The sequence below is a fragment of the Drosophila teissieri genome, chromosome 2L (assembly GCF_016746235.2).
Source record: "Drosophila teissieri strain GT53w chromosome 2L, Prin_Dtei_1.1, whole genome shotgun sequence".
Taxonomy (NCBI): Eukaryota; Metazoa; Arthropoda; class Insecta; order Diptera; family Drosophilidae; genus Drosophila; species Drosophila teissieri.
The window spans coordinates 27,638,856-27,650,469 of NC_053029.1; the positions used below are offsets into that span (position 1 = coordinate 27,638,856).

General features: G+C 35.7%; 1 pseudogene; it reads right to left on the reverse strand.

Annotated features, from left to right (window-relative positions):
* Positions 1-692: 692 nt before the first annotated feature.
* On the reverse strand, positions 693-2,976 carry LOC122624545 (annotated as a pseudogene).
* Positions 2,977-11,614: the final 8,638 nt, after the last annotated feature.

The following is an 11,614-nucleotide window of genomic DNA, read 5'->3' on the forward strand; positions in this document are numbered from 1 at the left end:
GGTAGCCCTTTAATTGAAGGCTGGAATTAATGGTTGGACGAAATATTAACTGTTTCATTTAAATTTAAAATTGAATTTTATTTTTTAGTAAAAAAGCTAAAATTTATTTAAAAGACGAGAAAACCCTATAAATCTTTATATTTTATTTATTTTAATTATAAAGATTAGTTTAATTTTTATAAATTAAAATAATTTATTGGGATGATATTAAAATTAAAAAACATTAATAATGATTAAAAAATTAAGTTACTTTAGGGATAACAGCGTAATTTTTTTGGAGAGTTCATATCGATAAAAAGGATTGCGACCTCGATGTTGGATTATGATATTAATTTGGGAGTGGCCCTTCAAATTTTAAGTCTGTTCGACTTTTAAATTCTTACATGATCTGAGTTACGTATCATTTTAATTATTTGTTTGAATATGTATACCTATTTTGTTAAATTATTTTGTTTGGTTTTGGTTGATCTTCTAATTCTAATTATGCTTTATTAGGGGGTTTACGAGCTGTAGCTCAAACTATAACAAAAAACACAAACTATAATATATTAGCTTAAAAATGTTTTTTATCATTTTCTTTAAATTATTTATTCTTTTTTATTAGCTTTAAGATTTTATTATTTTCTTTCCTATAGTGATTTTTTTTAGTACTAAAGTTAATAGAAAGTTAAATACTATCTTTTGTAATTAAACTAATTAACTAATAAATTATCTAATTTTTCAACTAAAGGGTTAATTAAATAATATAAAAAATAAATATCAGTTAAAATTTGTCCAATCAATACATAAGGTTTTTCAACTGGTCGGGCTCCATTTCATGTTAATAAAATTACTGTTACTAGTGTTGATCAAAATAAAACTTGATTAATTGGATACAATTGAATACATCGACATTTTCTTAAATTATAAAAAGGTAAAATTATTAAAATTGCAATTGATAATACTAATGCAGTAACTCCTAATTTATTTAGGAATATAATTCTGGTTGAATATGAGCTGGTGCAACTAAATGGTTAGCTGGAATAAAATTATCTAGGCCTTTTAATAAATTTGGTCTCATAAATACTAGTGAAATTAAAATAAAAATTATTACAATAAATCCTACAATATCCATAAATGTAAAATATGGATTGAAAGGAAATTTATCAATATTATAATTTAAACCAATAGGTTTATTAGACCCTGTTTGGTGTAAAAATAATATATGAATTATAGTTATAGCTAGAACAATAAAAGGTAAAATAAAATGAAATGTGAAAAATCGAGTTAAACAGGCATGCTCCGGTAATCGTAAGTTTTTTTCGAATTCGATTTGGGCCAAATCGTACGATTTCGTTTTTAGGTGCTCTGGTTTTCGCAAAATTTTTGCCATCGTTTTGCTATCGGAATGTTTCGTTTCTCATCGCTTCTTGCTGCGCAAACACATGTTTTATTTTATTTCTCTAAATCAAACAAACGTGAAATAATTCTTTTTATATTTGCAATTGCTTGTTTTGAAGCCAGGAGAAGCTAGATATTTGAGGGCTTGAGAAAATCTAGAGTTGCCACCTTTTTCACAGTTTTAGTTCCGATGTTCGCAATTACTTTTTACAGCACTTTGACCATTTAGGTACTTAAATTAAGTAGCATTCATTACAAACAACATTTTGGCCCTCATTTTAATTAATTAATGAATTCTTTTATATTTTATAAGTACTTTTACCTGTCTGTTTCGTTCCACGAACAGTATGGCAGTATGGCAACCTTTGACATAGCTTTTAGTAACATACTTATCGTCCCTTTACCAAATCGTAAATTGTTGTTGCCGACTGCAACACTTTGTTTGTCAAATCTGGAATGGGGTCAGAAATATATTTTTTATAAAATAACTAAGTGGCAGAATGATTTTGTGGGGATGTGGAATTAACATCAATAGACCACTGAGTTAACTATTTTTTTCCCTTAGTAAATAAGATCTGATTTGATATAAAAAAAGGCATTTGCTTTTCATTTCGGCCAGATAAAAGTGGCCGTTTTACAAATCGAAAAATTCTAACGATTTCGAAAACCGGAGCACCAAGTTTTCGATTTCAAATCGAAATCGAAAAAATCTTACGAATTCGATTACCGGAGCATGTCTGAAAGTAGCATTATCAACAGCAAATACTCCTCATAATCATTGTACTAAATCTATTCCTAAGTAAGGGAATAAATTAGTAATTGCAGTTGCTCCTCAAAATTATATTTGTCCTCAAGGTAAAACCGTTACTCAGCTAGTGGAAGTGCGAAGAAGAAATTTCAACACTGAGAGTTGTTGGCGGTTTGTGGGCGTTGGAGTGGGCGTGGCAAAAAGTTTTTTGGCAAATCGATAAAAATTTACAAGACTAATACAAAAATGAAAAAATATTAAAACATTTTAAAAAAATGTGGGCGTGGCAGTTTTGGGCGGTTTGTTGGCGTTAGAGTGGGCGTGGCAACATGAATCGACAAACTTGCGCTGCTTCTATGTCTCTGGAGTCTGTATGCTTAATCTGAACTTTCTAGCTTTTGTAGTTCCTGAGATCTCGACGTTCAACGGACGGACAGACGGACATGGCCAGATCGACTCGGCTATTGATCCTGATCAAGAATATATATACTTTATATGGTGGGAAACGCTTCCTTCTGCCTGTTACATACTTTTCAACAAATCTAGTATACCCTTTTACTCTACGAGTAACGGGTATAAAAATGACGCACCGTAAAGTTCGTAATAATCACCCACAACCTACATCACCTACTTCTCGAGAGATATGATTAACACTATAAAAAGCTAAATTAACATCTGCTGTATAATGTATAGCTAGGAATAATCCAGTTAGAATTTGAATAATTAAACATAATCTAAGTAATGATCCAAAATGTCATCATCCTGGAGCTGGTAAATCAACTAAATAAACTAAATCAATAAAATAAAGAATGAGAATTTCGTAAGGGAGAAGAATTTCGTAAATGCATAAAGCATTAATTATGATATTCAGGCATGCTCCGGTAATCGAATTCGTAAGATTTTTACGATTTCGATTTGAAATCAAATAACCGGTGCTCCGGTTTTCGAAATCGTAAGAACTATTCGATTTGTAAAACGGGCACTTTTGTCTGGACGAAATGAATAGCAAATGCCTCTTTTTATATCAAATCAGATCTTATTTACTAAGGGAAAAAAACAGTTTACTCAGTGGTTTATTGATGTTAATTCCACATCACCACAAAATCATTCTGCCACTTAGTTATTTTATAATAAATATATTTCTTACCACACCCCAGATTTGACAAACAAAATGTCGGCAAAAACAATTTATGATTTGGTAAATGATCGATAAGTACGTCACCAAAAGCTATCGCGAAAAAAGCAAAAGTTGCCATACTGTTCGTGGAACCTAACAGGCAGGTAAAAGTACTTATAAAATATAAAAGAATTCATTAATTAATTACAAAGAGGGCCAAAAGTATTGTTTGTAATTAATGGTACTTAATTTAAGTACCTAAATGGTCAAAGTGCTGTAAAAAAGTAATTGCGAACATCGGAATTAAAACTGTAAAAAAAAGGTGGCAACTTTAGATTTTCTCAAGCACATAAATATCTGCTTTCTCCTGGCATCAAAACAAGCAATGCAAATATAACAAGAAAGAACGCTATAGTCGAATTCCCCGACTATCTGATACCCGTTACTTAGCTAGTGGAAGTGCAAAGGATAGTCTTTAATACTGACAGTTTTTGGCGGCTTATAGGCGTTAGAGTGGGCGTGGCAAAAAGTTTTTTGGCAAATCGATAGAAATTTACAAGTCTATTACAAAAATGAAAAAATATCAAAACATTTTTTAAAAGTGTGGGCGTGGCAGTGTTGGGCGGTTTGTGGACGTTAGAGTGGGCGTGGCAACATGAATCGACAAGCTTGCGCTGCGTCTATGTCCTAGGAGTCTGTATGCCTAATCTCAACTTACTAGCTTTTGTAGTTCCTGAGATCTCGATCTTCATACGGACGGACAGACGGACGGACAGACGGACTGACAGACGGACATGGCCAAATCGACTCGGCTACTGATCCTGATCAAGAATATATATACTTTATATGGTCGGAAACGCTTCCTTCTGCATGTTACATACTTTTCAACGAATCTAGTATACCCTTTTACCAAAGACATTAGAATAACAAGATGCGTAACGGCCATACATTAGTTTTGCACTATGCAGCCACTTTTTTGGTGACGACCAAAATTGCTCTCTTTTCGCTCGCCTAAAATTGAGAGCGTAAAAATCTAAAAATAGAATTGTCTTACTTGTGTGAGTTAAAACATTAAAGGAGATAGTGTGTATGTGTGCGTGCTTCTGCTAGAAGACGATTTTCGGGCCGAAATCAATTTTGATCTAAGAAACGAATTTGATTAATGTTTTGGTCAATTTCGATTCAAAACTATTATGGTTTGAAAGAAGTTTTTTTAATATTCGTTTGATAAAATCGCCGCTCGAATTAGCTACCGGTTACATATTTATATTTATATTTATATTGATAATTATTAATATGTAATATATGTAATATATTTCAGTACTTTACCAATGCAACAAAACGACTTTAATTGATTATAAATACAATTATATAGCGAAATTTAAAAAAATCGAGGAGCTATACGTATAGTCAGCTTTAAGCAAACGTTTTAAGAGAAAAAAAAAACGTATTAAAAGAAAAAACAAAAAAAATTGGCGCGCTTTTCTGCCTACCCATAATTGCGGGCTGTTTTAAAAACAACAAAATGAAATATAAGAAAATAATTTAAATGAATCTTAGTTGCATTTTAAATACTGAAAATGCTTAATTTTCATACTAGTAATTTGACTAAATAACTACAGTAAATAATTAAAACGTATACAAAGTAAATTATTATTACTACTGTAATTTAAAACAAAGAATTTCCAAAAAAAGAAATTACATTTCAAAAGTAAATATTTCATACAAATAATTCATATTAAAAAATTAATATTTATAAAATAAATAAAAATATGGAATCTGTTTATTGCAAAATTGATTTCTTGAAGCACGAAGTGCGGACATAAGCACCGAAGAATCATTGTCTTCTTATATTTTTCACACGTCGCACGGTGAATACTCTAATGACAATTATTCTAATATAAAGTCATCTTTTAAAATTATTATGCATTTTTTTGTACATAGATTGTGCTATTATTATTTCTGTGTTAAATTTGAATAATTGTTATGTTAAGGCAATGCAAGACTAGAGTTTTTAAGTGGTGTCAATTTATAAAAAATAATATAGATTTAAAGTCTAAGAACTTCTAAGATGAAGGGAATATATTGTCATTTTTACAATGCATGTGCATACGTGTGCACCAATACAGTGGTCAGCTGTCGCTGTATGCGTACAAGAGAGCTGGTGGCTCTAGAGCTCTCCGCTCTCTGGCTTTTGAATAAAATTTCGAGAGAGCGAAAAGCCACTTGAAAAGCCACCACGAAAAATCGTGTGCAAAAAAATCGTATGGCGTTACGCATCTTGTTATTCTAATGTCTTTGCTTTTACTCTACGAGTAACGGGTATAAAAAGCATTATTTCACGTTGTTTGATTTAGAGAAATAAAATAAAACATGTGTTTGCGCAGCAAGAAGCGATGAGAAACGAAACATTCCGATAGTAAAACGATGGCAAAAATTTTACGAAAACCAGAGCACCTAAAAACGAAATCGTACGATTTGGCTCAAATCGAATTCGAAAAAAACTTACCATTACCGGAGCATGCCTGATTAACATTATTTGTATGTTTTGTTGGAGGTTTATTTGGATATTTAATTTCTGTAAGTAATTTATATTCTTTAAATAAATCTTTATTAAATTATAATTTAACAGTATTTTTAATGTCAAAATGGTTTATACCTTATATTAGAACTTATGGAATAGTTTTGTATCCTTTAAATTTTGGTCAATTAGTTGTCAAAAGTTTTGATCAAGGTTGGTCAGAATATTTTGGGGGTCAACATTTATATTATAAATTATCAAATTATTATAAAACTTTATTTTTAATACATAATGTTTATGTGAGGGGCCACTGTTTGGCCTCTGAGCACAGAGCTTTCGCTTTCGTCCGCGCTCGCCCCTCTTGTCCGCACTTACGCTCTCGCTCTCATCCGAGCTCGCGCTCTCCAAGCTCACCCCATTACCCGAGCCCGCTTTAGCGATGTAAAGCGGGTAAGAGCGTCGCTCTAGTTTTAAGCTACAATCAGTCTTATGTATGCACCCGAATAAATCAGACTTATGCCCACGATGCCCCCGCTTCTTGTGCTTCATATTCGGTGGTTCTTTTTCCTCTTTTCGACTTGGGAAATTTTTCCAACTTCGACCACTTGCTCAACTTATCTTTGGAGGACGACGCCCCCTACAAACATTGGTCCCTCAAGCCAGGATATTCTTCTGCCAGCAGTTCCCGGCTATTTGTTCCGCCAAAATAAGTACGAGCCTTCTTCAATTTTCTCACTGCCGGTCTTCAGCAGACCTCCGAACATTTAATTTCGGTCGCACTGCTGTAAGACCATTTTCCGTGTCAATTACACATCCGTGAATTTTCCGACACAACGGCAGGTGAGAAACTCAGTTTTCTTCATCGATCGACATTTTCCTTTTCAATCCGTCTTCGCTTTGTTCCATTCTTTTTCCGTACATCAACGAGCAAACGGTCATATATGTATGTATGTAACATACATATGGTCATATGTTAATACATCATACAAATCCACATATGTTCATATGATCATACATTATACATAGTTATATATAAGTTAACGCCAGAGTCTTTACTGGCGGTCATCGTTGAACGTATACTTTTACCTGTAGCAGGTTTTCATGTTACTCTCGTCCGTTGTCAATAAGAGAACGCAAAATGCTATCCATAATGCAGGAGAACCAAAGATGTTGATCCCTTCGCAAAGAGAACACAAGTTGGTTGGTCGATTGCTATAATTTGATTTATTGAATGTTTTATTAGGGTTGGACCAAAGACATTATAATAACAAGATGCGTAACGGCCATACATTGGTTTTGCACTATGCAGCCACTTTTTTGGTGACGACCAAAATTGCTCTCTTTTCGCTCGCCTAAAATTGAGAGCGTAAAAATCTAAAAATAGAATTGTCTTACTTGTGTGAGCTAGTGTGTATGTGTGCGTGCATCTGCTAGAAGACGATTTTCGGGCCGAAATCAATTTTGATCTAAGAAACGAATTTGATTAATGTTTTGGTCAATTTCGATTCAAAACTATTATGGTTTGAAAGAAGTTTTTTAAATATTCGTTTGATAAAATCGCCGCTCGAATTAGCTACCGGTTACATATTTATATTTATATTGATAATTATTAATATGTAATATATGTAATATATTTCCGTACTTTACCAATGCAACAAAACGACTTTAATTGATTATAAATACAATTATATAGCGAAATTTAAAAAAATCGAGGAGTAAAATCAAAAGTAAATATTTCATACAAATAATTCATATTAAAAAATTAATATTTATAAAATAAATAAAAATATGGAATCTGTTTATTGCAAAATTGATTTCTTGAAGCACGAAGTGCGGACATAAGCACCGAAGAATCATTGTCTTCTTATATTTTTCACACGTCGCACGCTGAATACTCTAATGACAATTATTCTAATATAAAGTCATCTTTTAAAATTATTATGCATTTTTTTGTACATAGATTGTGCTATTATTATTTCTGTGTTAAATTTGAATAATTGTTATGTTAAGGCAATGCAAGACTAGAGTTTTTAAGTGGTGTCAATTTATAAAAAATAATATAGATTTAAAGTCTAAGAACTTCTAAGATGAAGGGCATATTTTGTCATTTTTACAATGCATGTGCATACGTGTGCACCAATACAGTGGTCAGCTGTCGCTGTATGCGTACAAGAGAGCTGGTGGCTCTAGAGCTCTCCGCTCTCTGGCTTTTGAATAAAATTTCGAGAGAGCCTGGAGCCACTTGAAAAGCCACGACGAAAAAATCGTGTGCAAAAAAATCGTATGGCGTTACGCATCTTGTTATTCTAATGTCTTTGGTTGGACTTCTGCTTGTCGTCGTCGCCAAATCGGTTCTGCCTCCATCGAGTGGCCAACCCGCCTGGGTAACCGCCGGTGCTGGCGTAAAAGTGCTTACGCTGCACACGCGCTCATGCCGGTCGGCGGAGCGCTTTCGCAAGAGCGCTCGCATTGCATTCCTGCATTAGAACGTTTACGTCGCACAAACTCGCCGTCGATGTTCCGGCGTGAAAACGCTTACGCAGCATATGATCGCTGGCACTGTGCTCCAATTGCCGCTTCCGTTGTTTGTGAAATTGGTCAATAGAAGTGTTCCATCGTCGATAAGATTAACCACCTCTTGGTCTTTTCTAAAGTATGTACAGGCGGCGTGTCCGCCCTTCAATAATCGAGGGATGCAGACGTTTTCCCTTAATTTGAGGAGGTCCTTTTCAGTCGTGTGGTCGGTCGTGTGGCCGATCCCCAAGTACTGCGTAGGTCTCATCGGCACTCACGGCTAACTTGTTGTGTTCCAGTACCACTTGCCTTCCCTCGGAGATGGTCGAGTACAGGTGCATGAACTTGTATGATTCTGTCGTAACCTTCGGGAACGCATCTTTTAAATACTGTGTTACTAGGGCGGCCCTTCGTCCATCCGTCATTCCGGCTGCCTCTTCGTCCGGTTCACCGAGAAGCTGTTGCATTCTGCCCAGGTCGATAACGTGTGCCAGTTTAAAGACACCGTTTATCCGCCAAATTGTCCCCTGTTGTAAAGGGACTACTGGGGAGTCGTACTTAATTATGTGGAAGGTACAAACGACATGAGCTAGCAAAAGGCTTATAACATTAGGGAAGGAAAAGAAAGGGAGAAGGAAGTAGAGTTTTCTCTTAATATAGTATACTCTAAACATTACGCAATCGTTACTTAAGTGGTATTATGCTGTTACAAGAAGTGTGTTTGGTGTGCTCATATCCTAATGTCCGTAATGATATTTTAAGTGTTTTTGTATTTCGTAATCATGGTATTCGGTGTTCAGTGTGTGTGTTTTTTTATTTAAGCATTTTGTGTTTCTGTGTGTCTCTTTTTTTGCAGAATTTCGCGTCTTTGTGTTTTTTTTTTTTTTTTTTTTTTTTGGTTTTTATTACTTAAGTGATTAGTTACGTAATCAAAATGTTTTCCTTTTTTTTTAATGGTTCATATCCTAAGCGGGTGAAAAATCTTTGCCAATTTTTATTCTTTTTATTAGAAATAGTGAAATAGAAAAAACAAGATTGAGGGCTTTCCCTCGCTACTTCCTAACATCTGACTTGTGGAAAATCTTTCCGGATTTCGTCCTAAGTGTCACCGTCCTATGCTCCTGAACCACCTCGGTTACCGGTTTCCTATTTGTGCACAGAATTGTTGTACGTGAATGTGCAGTATTTCACATGGATAGTTCGGGATGGGGGTAGGTTGCCAATCTGGTTTGTTAGGGCGGTCGTATTTGAATGTTTTACAACATTCGCAAGCAGACACTTGAGCACGTATAGTACTGGCCATTCGTCGAAAGTAAAATTTTTCCAGGAGTGGAATACTTACCTCCGCTGGGCCCCTGTGGGCCCGGCGGTGCTCTTTCTCGATGACCTCGCAAATTTCTTCGCTGTCAATCAAATCCGACACTAACCTTTGTGTTATACGAATTTTATAACCATTAAAGTTAGCGTAGCAACAGGTCTGGAAATCTTTCAAGAAGTCGTCGGGAATTTTAACCCCATTGATAATTAGTGGCTTCAGGTATTCCTTCAGGAGGGTATTGAGTTTAATTCTCGTCTTAGAGTTGATAGGGATTCTGTGACAAGCGTATTTGGTCGCGTTTTCATCGAAGATCAGCTGATTTCTGTAAACGTTAATTGGGTTCTGGACGTGCGGTATCAGTTGTGAAGCGTCTTGAAGAGCGCTGTGTACTGTTGCAGAGTCGGATTCTAAGTGATTAATTTGCGTGGGCATACGTGAAAGTGCGTTTGCGACCAGATTTGATTTCCCTGTTTTATAAACCATTGTACAATTGTATTCCTCGATCCGGGACTTTCAGCGTTTTAATTTTGCATTGAAGTTCCGGTTGCCTAACGCAAATGTAAGGGGTTGGTGATCGGTGTAAATTCTGATACAACCAGCGCCGTACAGATAAGAACGAAGATTGTCTACGGCCCACACTATTGCGAGCATCTCTTTTTCGTTGGTGGCGTAACATTCTTCTGTATTATTTAGGGATCGTGAAATAAAAGCTATTAGTCTATCTCTCCCCTCTTCTTCCTGTGAAAGAACGGCACCAATTGCGTCATTGGAGGCATCTGTCGTAAGATGAAAAGGTTTGTTGAAGTTAGGAAACGCTAAAACTTTCGAAGAAGAAAGAATGGCTTTTAAATCGGAGAAGGCCTGTAAAGCCACTTCGTTCAATTCAATTGGGACCCTCTTTGATTGGTTAGATTTAACCTTGGCGAATTCCCCGCGTGTAATATTAGTGAGCGGTTTCGCAACTTTTGCGTAATCTCGTATAAATTTTCGGTAATAGGAAGTCATACCAAGAAAACTTTTTAATTCCTTGCCATTAGTAGGGGGATTCATTTTCATTATTGCGTTCCCTTTTTTCTGATCGGCCTTAATACCAAGAAATTCAACTTGAGTTGATAAGAATTTGGTTTTTTCTAGGTTAACCTGGGGTCTTGCCTACTAAAGACTAGACGCAAGTTCGCCCAGTGACTGTCGTAATCTTTGCTAAAGACGATGATGTCGTCTATATAGACATAGCAAATCTTACCAATGTGTTCTCTTAACACATCGTCAATCATGCGTTAAAAAATAGAAGGGGCATTCTTCAGCCCAAAAGGAAGGCATTCGTATTTTCAGCTAAAAGTTCCGTGATTTGCCTGTCGACCTCGTTTCGCATGTTTGCAGGATAGGGGTAACTTTTAGTATACACAGGGTCGTCAGTGGTAGTACGAATTTCGGCTCTTACACTCGTATGGACTGCTTCGCCCGGTGAAAGTGGGTCAAAAAGAGTCGAGTATGAGGTTAACAGAGAGTTAAGGGTACGTTTTATATCTTCTGGATGTTGGTAGCCTAACAGGGAATGGACAATTAGGGATTTTTTCGCGAGGAGAGGTATTTTAATACCCGGGGATACAATAAGACAGTCGTTCTTCTTATCAACCAAAGCTTTAATTTCCTTTAAAGTGTCGTCCCCGATAATTCCGTCAAAGGAATGCAAGCCGGGGAGAACAAAAAAGGTAGTTGGGCTGTTATTGCCGATTGGTTCAAAAAATTTGCCTACTAGGTGATGTGTGATTTTCACATTACCTGCAGCGGATTGGACTTGGAAAGGGGTAGGAATGGGGGTACTCCCGGCGGAATTTTTGGGACTGATGAAATTCTTATTCGCGCCGGTGTCTATAAGGAAGTGTAACTTCATACTCTAGGTATGGGACGCTGGGGAGGCGTTTGTCATAAAATTCGAACCCCCTTGGATAACGTCTTCCGACGTTACATTTGAGTTCCCGTTGTCTAATTCGTTTGGTTGATGCCCGGTTCCCT